This window comes from Castor canadensis, chromosome 15 (assembly GCF_047511655.1).
Source record: "Castor canadensis chromosome 15, mCasCan1.hap1v2, whole genome shotgun sequence".
Classification (NCBI taxonomy): domain Eukaryota; kingdom Metazoa; phylum Chordata; class Mammalia; order Rodentia; family Castoridae; genus Castor; species Castor canadensis.
In genome coordinates this window covers 52,378,509-52,398,741 of record NC_133400.1, presented here as the reverse complement: position 1 = coordinate 52,398,741, position 20,233 = coordinate 52,378,509, and the positions used below count along the sequence as shown (strand labels likewise).

At 39.5% G+C, this 20,233-nt stretch overlaps 1 protein-coding gene and 1 long non-coding RNA gene across 3 annotated transcripts in view; one reads left to right on the top strand and one right to left on the bottom strand.

The window, feature by feature from the left end:
• Positions 1-20,233, bottom strand: part of LOC109678014 (cyclin-Y-like) — a 201,499-nt gene that overhangs the window by 166,515 nt on the left and 14,751 nt on the right. The window lies entirely within an intron of this gene.
• On the top strand, positions 7,824-11,680 carry LOC141417454 (uncharacterized). Of its 2 annotated transcripts, XR_012442015.1 has the most exons (3): positions 7,836-8,209; positions 9,008-9,352; positions 11,443-11,680. It is a non-coding gene; the product is annotated as an uncharacterized lncRNA (long non-coding RNA). The 2 variants fall into 2 exon arrangements; XR_012442014.1 differs by lacking the exon at positions 11,443-11,680 and having other exon boundaries at positions 7,824-8,209.

Below are 20,233 nucleotides of genomic sequence, written 5' to 3'. Positions count from 1 at the left end.
AGTGTCTTTTTTTCCCCTGTAGCCATGGCTTTCCATAAAAGACTGCCTACTGCAGGTATCACTTGCTGTACTTACTAGGTTCCACTCAAAGCACCTGTCCTAGTCTTCATGCCTTCACCTTTCTCTCTTCCTGATCCTGAGAACCTCTTCCTCTAATAAACACGTGGCTCCTAAAGTCTAAAGGGGAAACTTTCTGTAAGTTAGGTTTGCGATATTTACCACATTTGTGAAGTGGAAAAACCTAAAACCTAACTATACTAAAAGCAAGTCTCGATGATTTTTAGAGAGAATAACTTCCCTAAACTTCAATCCCCTACAAAATTCAAACAAGATTCCTTACTACTGAAACACTGAAAAATAGCCACTGGAGAAGTACAACTGCAGAATTAAGACTGTGCCTTTTACGTCCAGGAATATCTTCTTTTTTTGGGGGGGGGGTAATTTTACAGTAATTCAGTCAAAAACAAAGTTTCTCTATATAAATTTGAACTGAAATAAAGTATAAACCATATGACTTATGTGACAGGCAGAATAATGACACCCCTAAGATATCTGCATCCTAATCCCCAAGAACCTATGAATGTTACTTTATATGGGAGAGGGGCATTAAAGACTGCAGATGAAATTAAAATTACTGGTCAGCTGGCCAAAAGAGATTATCCTGATTTTCCAGGTGGGTCCCTAATCACCTGACTATAGCTGGCTTTAAAAGATGGAGGAAGGGGCTGAACCCAAGGAATATGAGCAACTTCTAGAAGCAGGGAAACAGATTCTCTCCCAGATGCACGAAAAGGAGCACAGCCTTTTTTTTTCTTTCTTGGCAGTACTGGGGTTTAGACTCGGGGCCTTGAACTTGTTCTGCAGGTGCTCTACCACTTACACCATACCCCAGCCCTTTTTGCTGCATTTTTTGTGTGAGGTCAAGTTTGTTGTCTGGGAGCAATTTCAGACTTTGATCCTCCTACCTATGCCTCCCAGTAGCTGGGATTATCGGCACATGTCCAGGTTACTAGTTGAGATGAGGGGGGTGTCTTTTTGCCTAGATTGGCCTCAAACCTCTGTCCTCCTTATCTCCACCTCCCAAGTAGCCAGCCATGCCCAGCCTATCAACAGCTCTATTTTTGGTCACTGAGATCAAGTTCCAACTCCCAACCTAAAATCCTATAAAGTACTAAATGTGTGTTTAATAACCACTAACTTGTGGTAATTTGTTATGTGAGCAATAGAAAACTAATTACTACAATTTAATCTTTTTATTTTAGAATTTATACTTCTAAGAAGTGTCCCCATTTCGTAGGACAGGGGCACTGACCTATACACACTCTTCCTCTTGAGCATTTCCACTCCCTTCTTAACAGTTTGAACTCTTATTCTTAAGCTCCTTTTTTTTTTTTTCAGTCAAATGACAAGCAAAGAAACTACTCAGTACCTCTGAGTAGCAAGTGTGGACAACATGCTTTTGTCTACTCTACATTCTTGTTTTAGCAATCCAAAATCCCTCCCCCATGGGCTGTGACTTCACTTTTGTCCAGCTCTATCTCTGGCATATTTACCTGTTTTTTTCAGAGATCTGTGTCTTAGGTCCTCTAGTATGCTGTATTAAATAATCTAGAATGCATACCTGACAGAACAAGAAACAAATACTTCCAACTGGCTCAATTAGGATATAGTACTGCCTGCAATTACAAAACATCTCAGCACCATTTCTTGGTTCAAAGTGCCATTTGTCATTACATGACACATAATGCAGACATTATTTTACTGCAATAAAAAAATTAATATGTACTCATTTGTCACAAAAGATAGATGAGAAATACAATCCTTGTGACTGACCACGATGAGCAATAGGGCACTCTGTTAAAACATTCATATTGGTCTATCACATTCTCACAGAGCAAGCTTCTGTTAGGAGACATCTGTGTTCTGACTGAGAAATTCGAAGGGTGAGCCACCCAGGAACAATGTCAAGTGTATTAAAAATTAATGAGAAAAAAAACAACCTCATGGTCATACTTCACCTCTAGTTTCATAGGCTACATAGTATATATACTCCATATAAACAACTTACTAAAACTTCTAGGTCCCACCATTTGTTCTAAAAAGGGAAGAATCAAAAATAAGTCATTCAGAGCCAAGCAAGGTGGCTCACATCTGTATCAGGAGGTAGAGGTAGGAGAATCATGGTTCAAGGCCAGTATGGGCATAAAGTTAGTGAGACTCCCATCTCACATATCTCAACCACCAAGCTAAGCACGGTGGCCCACATCTGTCATCCTAGCTACACAGAAGTCATGCTCAGAAGGACCATACGAGGCTGTCTAGTACTTCCAAAAAAAAAAAGCAACTCTGTATGTCCAGAATTCTGTGGGCAAAAACAACCCAAAAGGACTTTAACTGGGGAAACTAATTTAATAAGCTGTTACCTTTTACTATAAAATGTTATAAACATATAATTATTTACTGTTTCCAATTCATTGCCAATTTTTATAAAACTTTACAAAATGACACTATCAACTACATGTCCTATACAATCACCATGTTTTTTAAAAAATTATTTTCATAGGACATTATAGAAAACAAATTCATAGTCATAAAGAGGCATTTGGTTCCGCTTCCCTATACAAGCAGACCTGAAATTCAAAGTAGAATACACACCACCCCACCCTCAGGATATGCGGGGAGGAAGAGACACCCAATCCATTCCCTTCTACCACTCAACATGCTAGGAAGCAAGGACTCCACAAATGACAACTGTTCTGAGAGCTCCAGTGCACTTACTGTGCCCCAAGTCCAGGCCACATGCTCTGCATGCCTCGTCCCATTAATCTGCCAACAGCTCTAGGTGGTAGTTTCATTATCCCTACTTTGTAAATTAGGGGATAAAGTGACAGGGTGTGACCATCTAAAACCACACCCAGTGAGAAAGAAGCTGGGCCAGAATTACACCTCAAGTATGCCAGCAGCTAGCTGTCTTCTGAAACTTTTTGTAAGCTTTCTCAAAACATCTTAAATTCTTCCTGGATTTAAAACTCCTTTTTCTTTACTACCTAGCAAAAGAAATAAAAGCATGAATAAAAATAACCATAATTGTAAGCAGTGTTTCAATTCTCTATGACAAGAGGCATACAATTAACTGTTAAGGCGAACAAAAGGAAGCCATGTTAGAAGTGGACCCTCTCCCCCTTGAAGGTGACTTACTGGAAACTCTCTACCCAGGCCTGAAGAAAAATAGACATCCACCTTTAGCCATTTACTAGAAACTACCCACCTGGCCTAGAAGAAATTACTCGCCCTTCCTTGGAATCTAGAGCATTGAGGATTTTCCTGCCTAATAACCTTCCTGAGATTTCTCTACCAACCTTTTATCTATCCCCAGTCTGTAAGCAGCTAGGGGCTCGAGCTCTCTTGCTGGGGACCCCCTTCGCAGGACCACTTCTCCACAATAGACCCAGTGCTACCACTGAATTATTTGTCTCCCCACCTATCCATTCTGCACCTCTTTTAGTCTAACATTGACAAACACATAATGGCATATGTAGGAGGCAGGGGGAAAAGGAAAGGTTAATTCCCAGAAAAAATAGGAGCCAGAGTAGGCCAAGGCTGGCTAGCTGAATGAGTCTGCAGTCTTTGAAGGACAGCAGTGAGAGAAATGGCCTAAGGCATAGATAGGACCGTATTTCATTGCCTTTACAAGCCAAGGACGCAAAGGGGCTGGTTTCAGAGAGAGACTGGTACTAGCAGCCTTTAGCTGACACAATATCAACAATCTTTCATTGCACAGATATCACATTCCTCGCTGTCTCAGCACTGAACATTACTGACATGATCCACAAAGAGTCGCTGCTTTGAAGACATACAGTGGTGTGACAGGGGAGGAAACCCAACCCTTTTTAAAAACCTCACAGGACAGCAAGTAAAACAAGCAACCTAACAGACAATCAATAATGAACGTTTAAGAATTTCTACCCACAGAAAAGTATCATAGGACACTGTTATATATAAAGTATAATAAGGCACTTCATATCACCTGGCCAAGTCTCTGAAATAACTGCACAGAAGTTAAAATAGAGCCAGAAAAGATTACTTATCATTATCACCCAGGTTTCACAATTAGCTAAGTTGTTGTAATAGTCAGACTTTTCATCACTGTGACAAATACCTGAGAAAAATCAACTTACAAGGAGGAAAGATTTATATTAGCTCAAGGTTTCAGTCCATAGTTGTCTGGCTTTGTTGTTTCTGGGCATAGTGAGGCTGGACATCAGGGCAGAAAGCGTATGATAGAGAAAGCAACTCATCTCATGGTGGACAGGAAGCAGAGAGAGAGAGAGAGAAAAAGAAAGAGGGCAGGGCAAGACATCCTTCAAAAACATGCCCCAGTGACCCACTCCCTCCAACCAAGACCCACCTTCCACAGTTCCACCATCTCCCAACAGTCTATTCAAATTGTGAATCCGTTGATGGACTAGTCCACTAATGACAGCAAAGCCCTCATGATTTAGTCACTTCCCAAAAGCCCGACCTCTGAACACTGCTTGCATCAGGTACCAAACCTTCAATGCATAAGTCCCTTTGAGGGACACTCTTATCCAAAACATAACTGTTTACAATGATAATTTTCAATTTAGACTTCATACGTAACTTGTCTGCAGGCACACAGCAAATATAGATGACTATAGGTGAGGATACACAATGGATGTCATAGAATTTACTTACCTTCTTTGAGCATATGCCCTCATTAGCGAAATGCGATTTGTTGTAAAGTCTCTATGAACTAAGGCAGTCAATGATTCTCAAACTTCAAGGCAAATCATCTAGGCAATTATTAAAACTGCAAGTTCTCCAGTCCTATCCCTGCAAATTCTGATTCAGAAGTCAGAATGCCCACTCACCCAAGAAATTCTGATGCAGATGTGTATAGGTCAGAAGTTGCCTGTAAAATTTAGTTACACAAGGTCTAAATTCAAATGTACTTAATTAACGTATTTGATTTAGTCATCATTAATCTAATAAAAATTTTGATTAGAAATCAACATTTATGAGGTCCTAAAAATACTGATTAGAAATCAGTGTTTATAAAGTCCAATGTATTGGCCTCACATACATTTAAAATGTATACGTACATTTAAATGTATTTAAAATACATTTTAAATGTATTTCTGCTTTCTGCGAGAAGTAGAAAAACAATTACACTTTAGTGTACTTAATTCAGAAACACATTCCCACTGCAAATTTTCATGTATCTTCAGCTCACTTAAGTGGCTGGTTCAGCAAATTAATGAAAATCTCAGGCAAGATAAACTTACCATGGGAAAGCCCCAACTCAGTAGTTTTCACAAAAGGGTTTATTAAACCAAGAACTTATTTTCTTAATTTATATTTTCACAATTCTTTCCCTAAAAGTTGAAATTTTGGAATCCTGTGTTTTTAAAAAGCAAAAGTCCAAGTTTTCAGGGATTACAGAAATAGTTCTCATTAAATCTTGTCCACAGTTCCCCTTGTGAGATCACAGCCTCCCTAAAATGGGCCTTTATCCTTGGCTTATGAAAACATGCTAACAATAAATCTACCACTGAAACTAAACATTCATACCCTTAGTAGTTCTAGAATGCTTCCTAAGAAATGAAACACATCCATTGTTCTTGCTCTATACTTCTGTTCCACAACACGCAATGTGGTAATCAATACTGGCAGTTACTAGCTAATCTTGTTCACAGAATTGTGAAAGAATGTTACTACCTGAATATTTGTTAGTCCAGACTGATTTTTACATGTTGTCACTGAACTACTTCCAGAGCAAGCCAGGTAGATTTCCATGATGTCATATATTTGCAGAAAGTTCCTCATAAGTAACAGGTGGGTTACTGCTGCTCCCCTCTGTACACAAGAAAAATGGAAAAACCTGAATGACATCTCAAGATCAGTGGTGGTAAGCAGCAGTGAAAGCATGCCAGCCTGGAGCCCTGCTCACTCAGCCCTGCTAAGCCTCCTGCTAGCTCCTGATGTTGAATAACTCTGAGCCTTGGTTAAGGAGAGCCAAGGAAGATGTCCTGAGGCCCCCAAGGGATCTATGCCTTATGATTTTGACTATATCAAAAACCTTCTATTTTAAGCACCCAAAAGAAATAGTATGGCACTTCTATGCCACACTGCCCGGGCACAGTGGGCCTACCCTGCCTGACTTTAGCAGGCCTGCAGTGGAGCAATGCAAGGGTCGCTTAGATCCTTTGAATTGCAGTGCCACTAGGGGACACTCAAAATACCATGAAATGGGGATGCAGGATGTGGACTGTCCACCACAAACAGGGATAGGTTTTACTAGCAGAGATGTGCACATGTATGACATCTGAAAAGAATGTAAAATTTCACCTACCATGTCAGTGAAAGTAAAAAGAGCACATACTCAATGAACATTTGGTATGTTAAAAAGACAAGAGTGGCAGAAAATTTTAAGATAGTTTTATGTAAGAAAAACTGAGAAAAGCTTATCCATTCAATTGAAAAGCCTCAAAATTAGGAAAAAAAAACTGTAATTATTCCATTTTAGTGACACTCTGCAAACGAGAAACACTGAAACAGAGTCAATAAATAAATGCCAGAGATGAGGATGGAACGTAAAGCCCAGAAAATGTGTACAACTCACCCAAGGTCACACAGTCTAATACTAAGAACAGTCTCTAGATTTCTGCTAGGTGTTTTTCCACTACACAGAGGACTCCCAGGATAAGCAGGTTTCATCTTTAGTATAATGACCTCCAGCAAGATGCCACAGCCTCACCTGTAATCAATCCCAGTTTCTAGCCTTGCTTAGTACTTCAAGTCTCCCTAACAGGAGTGCCTAAATAATTCCTCCAATGGTCTTCACCAGTTTCTTTCTAACAGCATTCTTTCTAAGTATTAGCAAGGTCCTCAGGTCAGCATCTACACTCCCAAGTTTTTAAAGGGTACAGGAGAGGGGCAATATGTGACATTATTCTATCTTGTTACTCAGGAGAATGTGTAAAATCAGAAGGCCCTTGAGTGTAGTAGGCTTAGCTAAATGAAATCTTTTACATCTGGTAATTCAGCCATGCCTTTCTCTGGTTTAGGAAAATTGCTTTCAAACTGCAGACCTGTGAGGCTCTCCAAGGAAAGGGGCACACTGACACTGACTTGTTTGTGCACCCAAACAAGCATGTCCACCCCCAGGTGGCACCACTGAAGACAAACAAGGAAGATGTTCTTTAATATGGGACTTCTGCAGAGAAGCCACCTCTAAGAAGCTAGCCTCTTTCAGAATTGCACTTCAGAGACTTATAAACTGTTTGTTGATCCTGTAAAGTCCTGGTCTTTATAAATGTTACTAACCAAAATTAGTATTGGTTACTAATAATACTAATGATGTTACTAACCAATATTTACTGAGGATTTACTCTGTAACAAGCACAAGGTATTTGCTTTGTATCTTACTATTTCATTTGATCCCAAAGCAATCTCATGTGGTAGCTATTTCTTATCCCCATTGTACACTGAAGGAAGTTAACTCACAACTGGCATCAAGTGGAGCAAGGACTCTAAACTGCAGGTAGATTGAATGTTAGACCCCAGCTTTCCCTGGGCCCCTAAATCTTCCTGGCGTTCTGTGGCAACTTTAAGAATAAAGACAGCCAATGGCAGTGGGAAGTAGTCCATCTTAGGACAGAATTCTGGTGTCCTCAATATTTAAAATACTGCCACCAACCTTATTTAATTAAGCATAGGACTAGCATATGGAAGTCTCAAAGTTGCTTGAAGATATTTTATAGAGTATCAACTGCTCTATATATCTTTAGAGAAAGCTTATAGTTACTAATATTGATCGCTATGGTAACATTTCATCTTACGTCTTTGATGTATTCTTTCACTATATAGATTCATGACAACTAATTAGTACTAACTGGTTTGGAGGTTTCCTTTGCCATCATGTAGAATAATGTAAAGAAATCAGATGCAAACTACTGAAATTAGGAAAAAAAAAAAGAATTGTTAGGTCCTTGCCTTTAACCTTCCCTTCCAATATAGCCTACTTACCAGAACCCAACAAATGACTAAAATCTCCAACTTGGAGGCTGAGGCAAAAAGCTCTCAAGTTCTAGGCCAGCCTGGGCTACATAGAAGACAATGTCTCAAACAACAGCAACAACAACAAAAAAACCCTCCAACTTGGCTTGGGGGCGTGATACCTCAAATGGTAAGAATGCTTGTCTAAAGTACTCAAGATCTGGGTAAAATCCCTTGTACTACAATAAATAAATAAATAAATAAACAAACCAAAAAAAAAAAAGCCCTCCAACTTAATCACATTAGTGCCTTGCTGCAAAACCTCCCTCACTGACTAGAGACTACAGTTCAAATTCCCTAGCCTTCCACATGCTTCAGCCAACTTCACTCTTCCCTTTTACCTCTCTCTACACAAACCTTAACAGCAGCCGGATTGCTCATTCTCTGAAACACGTTTCAACTTCAGTTCATGTAGGAAACAGTAACTGAGCACCTAATACACGCCACTTACTCTATCTGTTGAGCAGCCACCAGCACCATGCTGGGCTTGAAGCTGATGCCGACTTCAAGGACAGGAATCTGTCTTCACAGAACTACCAGCAAGCTTAGACTGTTTCTTTGCCAGGAAGCCAGCCATGTAACTCCCCCAAATTAAAGTTTTAGTACAGGCCCATTCCCATCACTTTAAAATGACTTTTTAAAGCACACAGGCCACTGTCTTTTTAAGATCTTTCTCAAAATTAAAATAAGACAGCACTCCTTTCTAAATTTATTTTAAATGGTTACATAAAAATTGTACATATTGATAGGCTAACATGTAATGCTTCAATACATATATATACTAACGTTTAAATCACGTTAAACATCCGTCCCCTCAAACGTTTATAATTTCTTCATAGAAAAAATAAGTTGAAGTTCTAATAAAAGTGTAAAAAAAAAAAAAAAGGATTCCTTCTGTCCCAAATTTAAAATAAGTGTTTATTTTCAGTGCCAAAAGGCCAATCCAGCAAATGAGCCCAGCCTGGTAAAACACGCAGCCCTGAATGTGAGACCAGAGGCTGAACACTGGAGCCCTGTTCGCAGCTGAAGAACAGTACGGGCTCTGGACTTGCAGTCCCAGGAACCAGGTTTCTCTATTGAGCAACAGGACAGCAGCATGATGCAGACCTCTGGCAGAGAGACTGTGGGGAGAACTCCCAAAGACCTGCCACATGAGCCTCAACATCAGTAGACCCCAGCCCACATTAACCCAAGAAAGTCAAATCAAATAGACTACATTCAGGGTCACTTAACTTTGACTTGAGCACAGCAGAAATGGACACACAAAAGATTTGTGAGTATGCAAACACTGCCTGAAGAGCTGCCTCTGCTCCGCAAAGGCCAATTTAGAGTGTGAACTGGTATAACCCAGGGGGTAGACAGGAAGGGGAAGACTGGCATTATGCATTAAACAAACCAACAACAAAAACCCTAAACATATACCTGCCCCTTGACTTAGCAATTCTAATCTTGTGAGTTTCCTAGCCAAGAAAGCAAAGACATAGCCCCAAAATGTATGTACATGATCAGTCTTCTCAGAATGTGATCTAATATAAAAACTGTGAAAAAGAAAAAAGAGATTAGGTAAGTGAATGATGGTATACTACACAGTCATTAGAAATGATGAGACAATAAAGGAGAATGGAGGAGGGGGTGGATTCAAGTATGACATATTGTAAGAACTTTTGTAAATACCACAATGTACCCCCACCCACCACAATAAAAGTAATAAATAAATAAACAAATAGAGACGAGACAGAGCTAGGGATGTGCAAAACCCTGGGCTCAACCCTCAGCAAGGGGGTGATTATTGCCATGGAAACATTAAAAAAAAAAAGTTTTAAAATGATACCCAAAGTATCTCTCACAAAATGTACCCCAAAAGGAAGAAACTGACAAGGCAACATTGTTTTCACAAGTCAAATTAAGCACTTTTTAATAGCAATTTTATATTAGAAAAATGGGTAACTCAGTTGCCCTCCAAACATCTGCATCCAATCCCCTCTTTCACACTTTCATTGGCATTCTAGGAAGACCACCAAAGAAACCATTTCCATCTTCACAGCAACTTCTGCCCAGGAACAAAAAGAAGAAAGCAAATGCAAAGACAGTAATGTTGGGGTGAATGAATATACAACAAAAGTGCAGCCCAAGTTTCTGGTTAGTGTCCACACTAAGCTAGAACAAAGGCCAGGGCAGAGCAACTGCAGAGAAACTTGGACTCTTTCATTCCTCATTTTGAGTTTGGAAAACAGAACATAGAACAAATGAATCTAAGTTTTGTTTGACTATAAGACATTAAGACTTGAGGTTTTTTTGTTGTTGTTGTTTTTGTTTTTTTAAAGAAAAAGGCAACCACCACTTTTTAAAGCATGAAAAGCAAGTCCACAGTCGGAGGACAAGTTCAACAAATATCCTTCTCCGGCTGAGTATCAAATTTATGTTACTCTTGCTTTCTATCTCAAATGTCCCTGGAGGCAGGGGAGATAACCTATCTAATTTACACCTCATAAACCTCACCAGCTCAAAAAGCATTACCAGGTACTTTGAGATAGGACTGATTACTTCTTATAAAGCCCAGTAACAGAAGTCTCTCACTTACATTTGGAATTTTCCACCTTCCAAAGTCCTAATGTCCAAAGTTCAACAACAATGCAAAATACATTTGTTTAAGTCTACTGATAATTAAACATATCCTAACTGGCTAGCTTCAAAACACATACATGGTAGTATTAAATTTATCACCAGCACTAGGATAACAGAAAATCTCCACATTTCAACAAGGGCTCAATTCTCACTTAAAACCATTCCAGACCATCTTTGCTTTGGTAAGAATCTCAATTTTAAAAGAAGGGGTTTTCTTAATTACAATAATTTTAACTTATGAGACTAACCTATAAAGAACTCAAATTTCTGAGAAAACACTAAAACAGTGGCTGGAAAAAAATAAAGTATAAAAAACACATTTCACTTTTGTGAAATGTGTAACAAGCATACCAATGTAGGTAATGTTCCTATTAAAGCTGACTTTCACAGAAGAATTCAAAACTTCTTACAAGTGTATCATCTCATTAGTTTTCAGTGTTGTCTGAACTCAAAGGCTATCCTAATAGTATATCTGTCCCCTACCATAATGATGCTTTTAAATTAAATGTGTAATATTATTTTTAACTAACTTTAAAATGTATCTTGTCAGAAAGCAACCCTTTGATACATCTAATGTCATATGGGACAAATGACATGAAAATTCAGTAAATTTTCTGTTACTGTGTTGATAGAGACCAATACTGGCTTGAAAACTTAAAAATGGGAATAATTAAAAAGGACCTTCGGCTAAATTCTAGTACTTGAGTTTCACTCCTGCTTGCTTCTTCTCTTGTTCAGACAGATAAAGGATTATGGATTAAAGGGTGAAAGACTAGAACCATCCAAGAATCTAAGGATCCCAGAGAAGAGAGAGCTGCTGTAGACACATTCTCATCAAGTACACTGGCTACAAATCTGGAGCCTTCCATCATCTCTTTGACACTAATTTAAGGATCAGAACACTTAGATCTTTTTGTATTACTGGAATTAGAAAAGAAAATTACATTCTTAACAAGAACATATTAAAATGAATTTTAGAAGCACTAATTATCTCTTAACATTGAGACATTATTTCACAAACCTCTCCAAATCTAAAATTTTTACCCTCTTCCCCACCCCTAAAAAAGCCAATCCTTCATTTCTCCCATTTCCATCCATTAAAACAGCAATCACATAGTCACAGGTCTCCAAACCTTGGGTCGATACTGAGTCAGTCCTCCCTTTCCCTCCAGCTTTATTGCTGAATCAGTCCTCCCTTTCCCTCCAGCTTTAAACACAAAACTACACTACTGCTTCCTCTCTCTTTGACTAATGATTTCATACCTACTCAGAGGCAGGCAGGGAGGAAATAGCAAGTTCTTTAAAAGCCTTGCCCTGACTGACAGAGTCTTGGGATATTTGGTGTCTACAGGGTGGCAGCAACATGGTTGCTTTTGTAACTTCTCCCACCCAACCACCCAGCATTCAGACTCTCATGGAATCAGTACAACTGAGTACATTGGCTCTCACCTTTGCCCACTCCCCTCTAGTTCCCTTATCTCCAATACAATGATCTTCCTGGGGCCTTTGATCAGCTGAGCCTACTGCCAAAACTTCTCAACTCCTCAACTGGCACTCAGGGACCTCCACCAGCCACATTGACCTAGTGCACAAGAGGCCCAAGCTTTGTCTGAACTAGTTTCCTTATCTTGAGTAAACTTACTCCACTCCCCAATCGGAATAAACCATGTACCTTTCCTTATCTAGCCTTTCCTACAGTGTTCCCCCGCCACAAATGTTCTCTATGTTGTTCTACCACTTGCATGAAACTCTATCAGATCACCCAAGTTAAAAGTCACCTCTTCCATCTTTTGACACCTAATTGCACTTTCTCTTTTCTGATTTGATTTTAGCACTTATTTTGCAACTAACACAGCAACTATCACATGCTCCTTAATGATACTGTTGTACACTTCTTATCCTCACCATTACAACATAGTGTCTGAGCCAGGCATAGTGGTACAGGCCTGCAATCACAGCACTCGGGTGGCTGAGGCCAGCCTGGGCTACATAGTGAGACCCTGTATTAAAAAAAAAACAAAAAATAAACTTTTAGGGATGAATCCTAAGGACATACCCTCAAAGAAATGAAAATAAAATATTATTTATGAGTTTAAAAAACACCTATCTAAATCTAAGGACTCAATGAATTATAATAGAATTATCATGACTAAGTAAGTTATGGAATTGATGTTCCTTATAAATGTTACCAATAGTAATCAAGAATCATGTTTTAGAGGATTACATACAGGTATTCCTTTATAAGAGAAAAAGAAAATTATAAATTCAAATTTATAATATGGTCCCAATAAATCAATGGATAAATTCCCACCACATAAGCTTATTTTCTGACCCACAGACCTAGTTTTTTGTTTTTTTACTTTTGGTGGTTCTGGGGTTTGAACTCTTGCTAGGCAGGTGCTCTACCATTTGAACCACTCTGCTACCCCTTTTTTGTGTTGGGTACTTTCGAGTTAGAGTCTCACGAATTGTTTGCCCAGGCTGGCTTCAAATTTTTCTCCTGATATCTACCTCCCAAGTAGCTAGGACTACAGGCCTGAGTCAGTGGCACCTGGCAGATCTAGTTTTTTTAAGCTATACATTGTATATAATCATATATAAATATTCCTTTGGGGTGTTTATAAATATGTTTATATTAATATAATATTAATTAATTTATATTAATATTAACACAAAAGTGCTAGTTTAAAATATCAAAAACAAACATTGTTCTGCATGGTAGGAGTACAAGTGGGGTTTTCCTATGTACTTTCTTCCACAATGAATATATTGGTTCCATAATCAAGATGGGAAACAGTAAATATTGTCTTCAAGAAATGAAATTTAATTTTAAATTTCCTGTCTTCTACTTTGGCTTTTCATAAGATACAGAATATAGTAGTCCAGCTTCTTGATCAATTTTATCACATCACATTTAATATTAAGTGACAACACAGATTTACCAAAACTTAAGATTTCAAGCCAAGTGCCGGTGGCTCACACTTATAATCTTAGCTAGTTGGGAGGCTGAGATTGGAGGATCACAGTTCAAGGCTAACCCATGTAAACAATTCACAAGACCCCCAGATATCTCCAAAATAACTAGAGCAAAATGGGCAAGTGGTCGAGCACAGGCTTTGCAAGCACAAAGCCCTAAGTTCAAGTCCTAGTCCCACCAAAAAAAAAAATTAAGATTTCAAAATACAACAGTCCTTCCAACAATTCCACTTCTGGATACACACCCAAAAGAATCAAAAGCAGGGACTCAAACAGACATCTGTGCACCCCTAGTCACAGCAGCATGTAACAACAGCCAAATGGTGGAAGCAACCTAAATGTCCATCAACAGACGAATAGATAAATAAAATGTGATCTATACAAACAAGGAAATACTTTTTGCTCTTAAAAATGGAGAAAACTCAGGCCTGGTACCAGGGTCAAGTGGTAGAGTGCCTGCCTAACCAACACAAGACCTGAGTTTAAATCCCAGCACCACCAAAAAAAAAAAAAGGAAATTCTTACAAATGCTACAACATGGATGAATCTTGAAGACATTATGCTAAGTGAAGTAAACCAGTCACAAAAGGACAAATATCAGGAGTCTACTTATATGAGTTATGCAGAGTAGTCAAATTCAGAGACAAAAAAGCACAGTGGTGGTTGCCAGGGACTGGGGGAATGGAGAAATGAGGAGTCAATGTGTAATGATTTATTTCAGTATGGAAGTCTGGGAAAATATTGTCAAGTTTCAGAGCTTCACAATAGCTGCACAATGTGAATGAACTTAATTATCACTGAAAGGCACACTTAAAATGGCAAAATTTTATGTTCTGCATATTTTACCACAAAACTTGTTTTTAAGACAAAAACAACAAAAATCACAATCACCTACAAACAACACAGCAATGTTTGCAGGAGTCTAGTGACTCTGACCTAGAATTCTCAAACCAATGCCATCCATGTGTTTAGGCTGGACATAAAGAGTAGGGTGGATTTTTTTTTAAAAGGCCCCAAGAACAATCAATTCAACAACAGCGATTTACAGAACAGATCTGCAGATGGCACAGGACAATGGATAGCAGAACAACTAAGTAAGTGACAGTTCCCTAGGAGTATCTGCACAAATCCAGAAGTGCAGGGAACAGCTGTGCCACAGAAGCCTCAACCTTGCACTTACCTAAGTCACAAAGACAGCTTCCTGTCTTGGAGGACACCATTTGATCCTCCAGAAAACAGGAGGCAAAAGGCTGCCAGGAAGTCGTATCCCTATCCCATCCCCCTTACCTCCCCCTCTAGTGACTGTCAGGAGACAGGCCCTCGTGGCCACCTCCTGGATTCTGGAGAAGGATGTGCTGCCTGAGTGCTTTTCATAATGGTCCCAAGCAGAGCTCCAGAACATTAGGCAACTTAGCTGCCATCTAGCTTTGGCTCGCAACATCAGGGTGTCCTCATGGCTCAAAAAGTAAACAGCAGGGTCACCTTCTTGACATGCTGGACAGGGATTCCAGGAAGCTGATATCTCTGCCTTATTCTTCTCTGTGTAATCTAAAGTGAATCCTTGTATCCTATGGGTCAAATCAGTCAGGTCTTGCCCTTAACTTGTCTTTTGTGGGAGCTCAACAAGTCGTCACAAAAATTCTCAAGACTCACTACACCTTTAAATGTGAGCAGTAAAAAGATTGGAGAACAGGGATATAGTCTGATAGTACAATGCTTGCCTAGCATGTGTGAGGTTCATCCCCAGCATCACCACCCAAAGGGGAAAAAAAACAAAAACTACTTGTTGGCACTTAGTTACCAAAATTAAATTTCTCAACCTTATTTGTTCACAGTCTTGTCTTCCTCCACCAAATCCCACCACTCCTGACAGCAGACATGGGCTCTCTCTCTCTTACTTTCCTTGGTAACTCCCTCCAGCTTCAGCTAGAATGCTTCTGCACTGTCAGTACCTCAGTAAATACTACTGACCATCTCTCACATTATTTTGTCCCTGAGCTACAAGCAGATCAGCTGCTACTCCTTTGTTTCACAAAAACAGTAATTCAACTATTATATATTTGATAGATTATAAGAACTTTTGTAAATGTTCCAATGTACCCCCAGCACAACAATAATATAAAAAAAAAAAGTAGGAAAGATCATGTAGGTTTTAAGAGAGACTTGCTTAAGGTCACATTTTTAGACATCATGGTTGACTATGGTTGTTACTGTGATGTTGTATTAAAAATCCACGTTCATTTCACCAGTGCAGGGACAAATAAAACAGGTGCCTCTGAATATGATACATGGCTTCTGCAGTAGTCCTGACAAAATGCATAATCTGAATCTCATCAAGAGGAAATATCAAAATCCAAACTGAGAGATACTTTGCAAAATAACTGGCCTATAGTCTTCTAAGATGACACAGTCAAAGAAATGTTGAACATCTGGGCACCGGTGGCTCAGGCCTGTAATTCTAGCTACTCGCAAGGCAGAGATCAGGACAATCACAGTTTGAAGCCATCTTGAGCAAATAATTTGACTCTATCTCGAAAATACCCCACACAAAATTAGGCTGGTGGAGTAGCTCAAGTGATGACAGTACGTGCCTAGCAAGCATGAGGCCCTGAGTTCAAACCCCAATGTCAAAAAAAAGAAATGTTAAATAGGTGCTGAATGAATGCAGTACTTCTATTTAATTGACTATTTGCTAAGTACCTATGTACGGGCCACATACTGCCCTAGGGAACTGTGACAGGCAAAACAAACATAGTCTGTCCTTGGAGTTTATATTCAGGGTAAAGGGTAAGGAATACACAAGAAACAGGCAAAAAAAACTAGTATCAGACTGTGGTAAACACTGTATAATAAGGGTAAAGTAGTAGAGATCGATGGAGCTGGGCAATGGCCTCTACCACTAGAGAAGGAGGGGTAGGTTGTCCCCTTTCTTAGGGGAGATCCCTGAAGAGGTGACACAGGATGCTCAGGAGCTAGCCAGGTAATGGTCTTTGAGAAGAGTGTACAAGGCAGAGGACTACAATGTACAGACCCTGAGCCAGGGTCAGACTTGCAGCTTGAGAAGTGTGGAGGCCCTTGTAGCTGGAGTCACGGTGTTAATAAAGGAGGTTTACGTGGCAGGCTGAGGACAAACACTAATGACTGTATTTTACTCTAACCGCAACAGGACCAAGTAGGGGTTATAAGCAAGTCAAGGCAGGACGGTCAAAAAGAAGAGATTAAAGAGAATGGATCACAAGAAGTAATAAGCAGCAGCCAGGTAAACATGCTGCATCTTCCCAGAAATCCCTGTGACTGCAATGGTCTCTTTTTCCCTCCCCAGTTCTAACAGTGAACAGCAGCATTACAGCCAAATTGATATCCACACAGTAGCGGAGTACTCGGTAGGTAATATGACTTGGTTAATCAGCAGGAGCACACTTTTCCAAAGTTACACAGTGCCCAGCAAACCGTGCAAGGACCTGAAGCAGCCCTCTCTCGCTTATCAGTCAGAAGCACTCTTCTGTCTCAACAGCTTTCCCCAATGTCACCTGCCTTGCTTCCCCCCAACAACACATTCTACCTACCAGCTTCACACACACAGTAGCCTGCAAGCCATCAACAGTTATTTATACAGGCCAATTAATTCCCAGACACCACTCCACCAGTCTAATTTTTAAACCTTTTTAAACCTTTAACCAACAAAGCAACATCTGAAGATGAAGTTTAGGCTAGGGATAGAGTGGTACAGCACTTGTCTAGTATGCTTGAGGCCCTGGGTTCCATCACTAGCACTACCAAAGAATTTTCTTTAAGCTTTTTGTGTGTGTGTGTGTGTGTGTGTGTGTGTGTGTGTGTGTGTGTGTGTGTGTGTGGTGGAACTAGGGTTTCAACTCAGGACCTTATGCTTGCAAAGCAGGCTCTCTACCACTTAAGTGAAACCTCCAGTCTAAGCTTTTTAAAAAGATGTATGAGTTTAAGCGTTCAGCGCATACTAATCTGCTCCAGTCACTGCTACAGTGGAGTATCAAATCAAACTCCAAGAACAAAACCCAAAACTAGCTAACAATACAATCTAGCCACCTCGGTTTCACAGAATTAATCTTATTTACAAAGTAAAAAGAAATATTATCTCCAGGAAAGGCTCTCAGTTTCTATCTTCATAATAGAAATTCTCACAGCTGTCAGAGTATATACCATTGAAAAATGGGATGGAAGTAAACAAGCATGCAAAGATGCCAATGAAAACCCTTTCTACATCTTCATAATTTATGGAATCAATTAGAGCCAAAAGGAAAACTCTATGAGGACACAAAAGGGGCAGTTTTTTAACAAAAATGTTTATTTCATTTCAAGTTACATAAGCTGCTAAAACAAACAAAATCTAGGATGAGAAACCTGATAGAGGTTTACAACATAAGACCATTTTTTTAAAATGTGAATAAACCTGGAATTTGTAAGGGGCAAATTCAGAAAGAGAGAAAAAAAACAGTAGTTATAATAATCAGTAAGTTTTCCAGCTTTGGGGTTAACAAACATCTCAAGACTTTTTTTTTGGGGGGGGGAGAGGGAGAGGGGTGGTCATACCAGAGATCAAACCCAGGGCCTGGTACATGCTAGGCAAGCACTCTACCACTGAGCTGTATTCCCAGCCCTTATTTTTTAATTTCTTAAAATAGGTAGACTTGCTTTTCCACTAAGGTTCCTCTTTTCAGAAGGTGTTAACCTATCCTCCACTTTAGAGTTACCCAAAAAAAATTCATTTCGCCTACAATACTTTGGAATTCCTAAAGAAAAATCAAACATGAATTTTAAAAATATGCATTCAAGAAAATTATTTGCAAACACCATCCTCTGAAAGTTGCTTCTCAAACTCCTTCAAATCTCATCTCCTTTATCCATCCCCCAAAGCAAACAAGAATGTGGCTCCTGCAGTTAACTCTACACCCCTAACCTCAATCTTGACCCTGCCATAGCTGACTAGACATCTTTCACAGAAGACCCATCCAGTTAACTGGACAGAGACAACTCAATCCTCTCTCCTGGGGCACAGAGATTCCACTCAAGTCTTTTTATGGTCCTAGAGCTAAGGATGTTGTGATGGCCACTTTCCACCATCCATACACAGGAAAGAAAACCATTTTAGAAAGCTTTACAGCTGGGGGTGTTGCTCAAGTGGAAGAGTCTGGAAAGTATGAGGACTGAGTTCAAACTCCAGTACTGCCAAAAAAGAATTACAGAAAAATAAGTTTTGAGACAGAAAGAAAGATTAGACCAGCTAAGATTGAACAGAAAAATGAAAATCAAGACATGGAAGGGGATAGCTGCTCAATTCCTACAGGTTGTCCAACTCCCAATGCCAGTTCCTTTTGAGACTCAGTTAAGACTTCTCACCCTTGTTCCTCATACACAATTGTTCTCTCCCCCACTCCCCAACTCATGTGCTTAAATCAGCTTTAATGCACTCAGTCCATTACATACAATCAACAGAATCTTAATTAATGCTTGTCCTAGACGACTCCAAGATGACCTCCAATATAACTCCGGGTATTCACACTCAATACCATCCCTTCAAGCATAGGTTGGACTTTAGGTTGACTTGATTTTAAAAAATAGACTATGGTTTTCATTTTCAGGGTCTCTCCCTCAGAACACCTAGTCTCAGGGAGGTTTGCTACTTGCTGCACTATGTGCCATTGTGGACTCCAGTCAACAATGAGCACTCAATGCCTACAACAGCCATTTTAATATGCTTGGAAGGAGTTTCCCTTAGTTGGGCCCAGAAATGATTCCAGCACCAACTGAAAGCCCAACTGCCATCTCACTAGATGCTCAGAGCCAGAGGCCCCCAGCTAAGCTGTGCCTAGGGTCCTGATTCACAGAAACTAAGAGAGAATAAATGTTGGTTTTTTCTTTAAGCTACAATGTCAGTGTGAGGACTGGGAGGCATGCCTCAAGTGGTAGAGCACCTGCCTGGCAAGCACAAGGCCCTGAGATCAACCCCTATGTACCAAAAAAAAGAAAGAAAAAGAATATAAAGGTCAGGATGATAACAATGCTATCAGCTTGATATCGATTCTCTAAGACATAATTTCTACTCAGATTAACATCATGTAAAAAAATGGCATTCAGATGGGTCAATTTCTTCTTAGCAATATTTAACCATGCTGTGCAAAGTGGCTTAAAAAAGAGATGCAGTGTCATGCAGTGACAGGCTCTAACTCCAATTTCAGGAGACTCATCCTCAGATGTTAACTGCCACAAGTCAGCTCAGTTGTGTTTTCTGTAACATGGGATCTCTAGGGTCCCTGAGGTATGAACACATTGCAGTTCTATGACAGCTATTCTCTCACCCACCACAAAAACAGCATATTCCTTCTATAGTTCTGAAGACATACATACTGTTTTCTACATTACAACTTTGATCACTTTCCAGAATCTATAATATTTGCAAAGTATAAAAGAAACAACTCTTCAATGAAAGGGATTCATTATGAAATCTCTTTTCTAACAAACACCCACTTAAGAAGCCTAATTCATTAAATAAAATGTTTGGGGATGAGTCACTACCAAG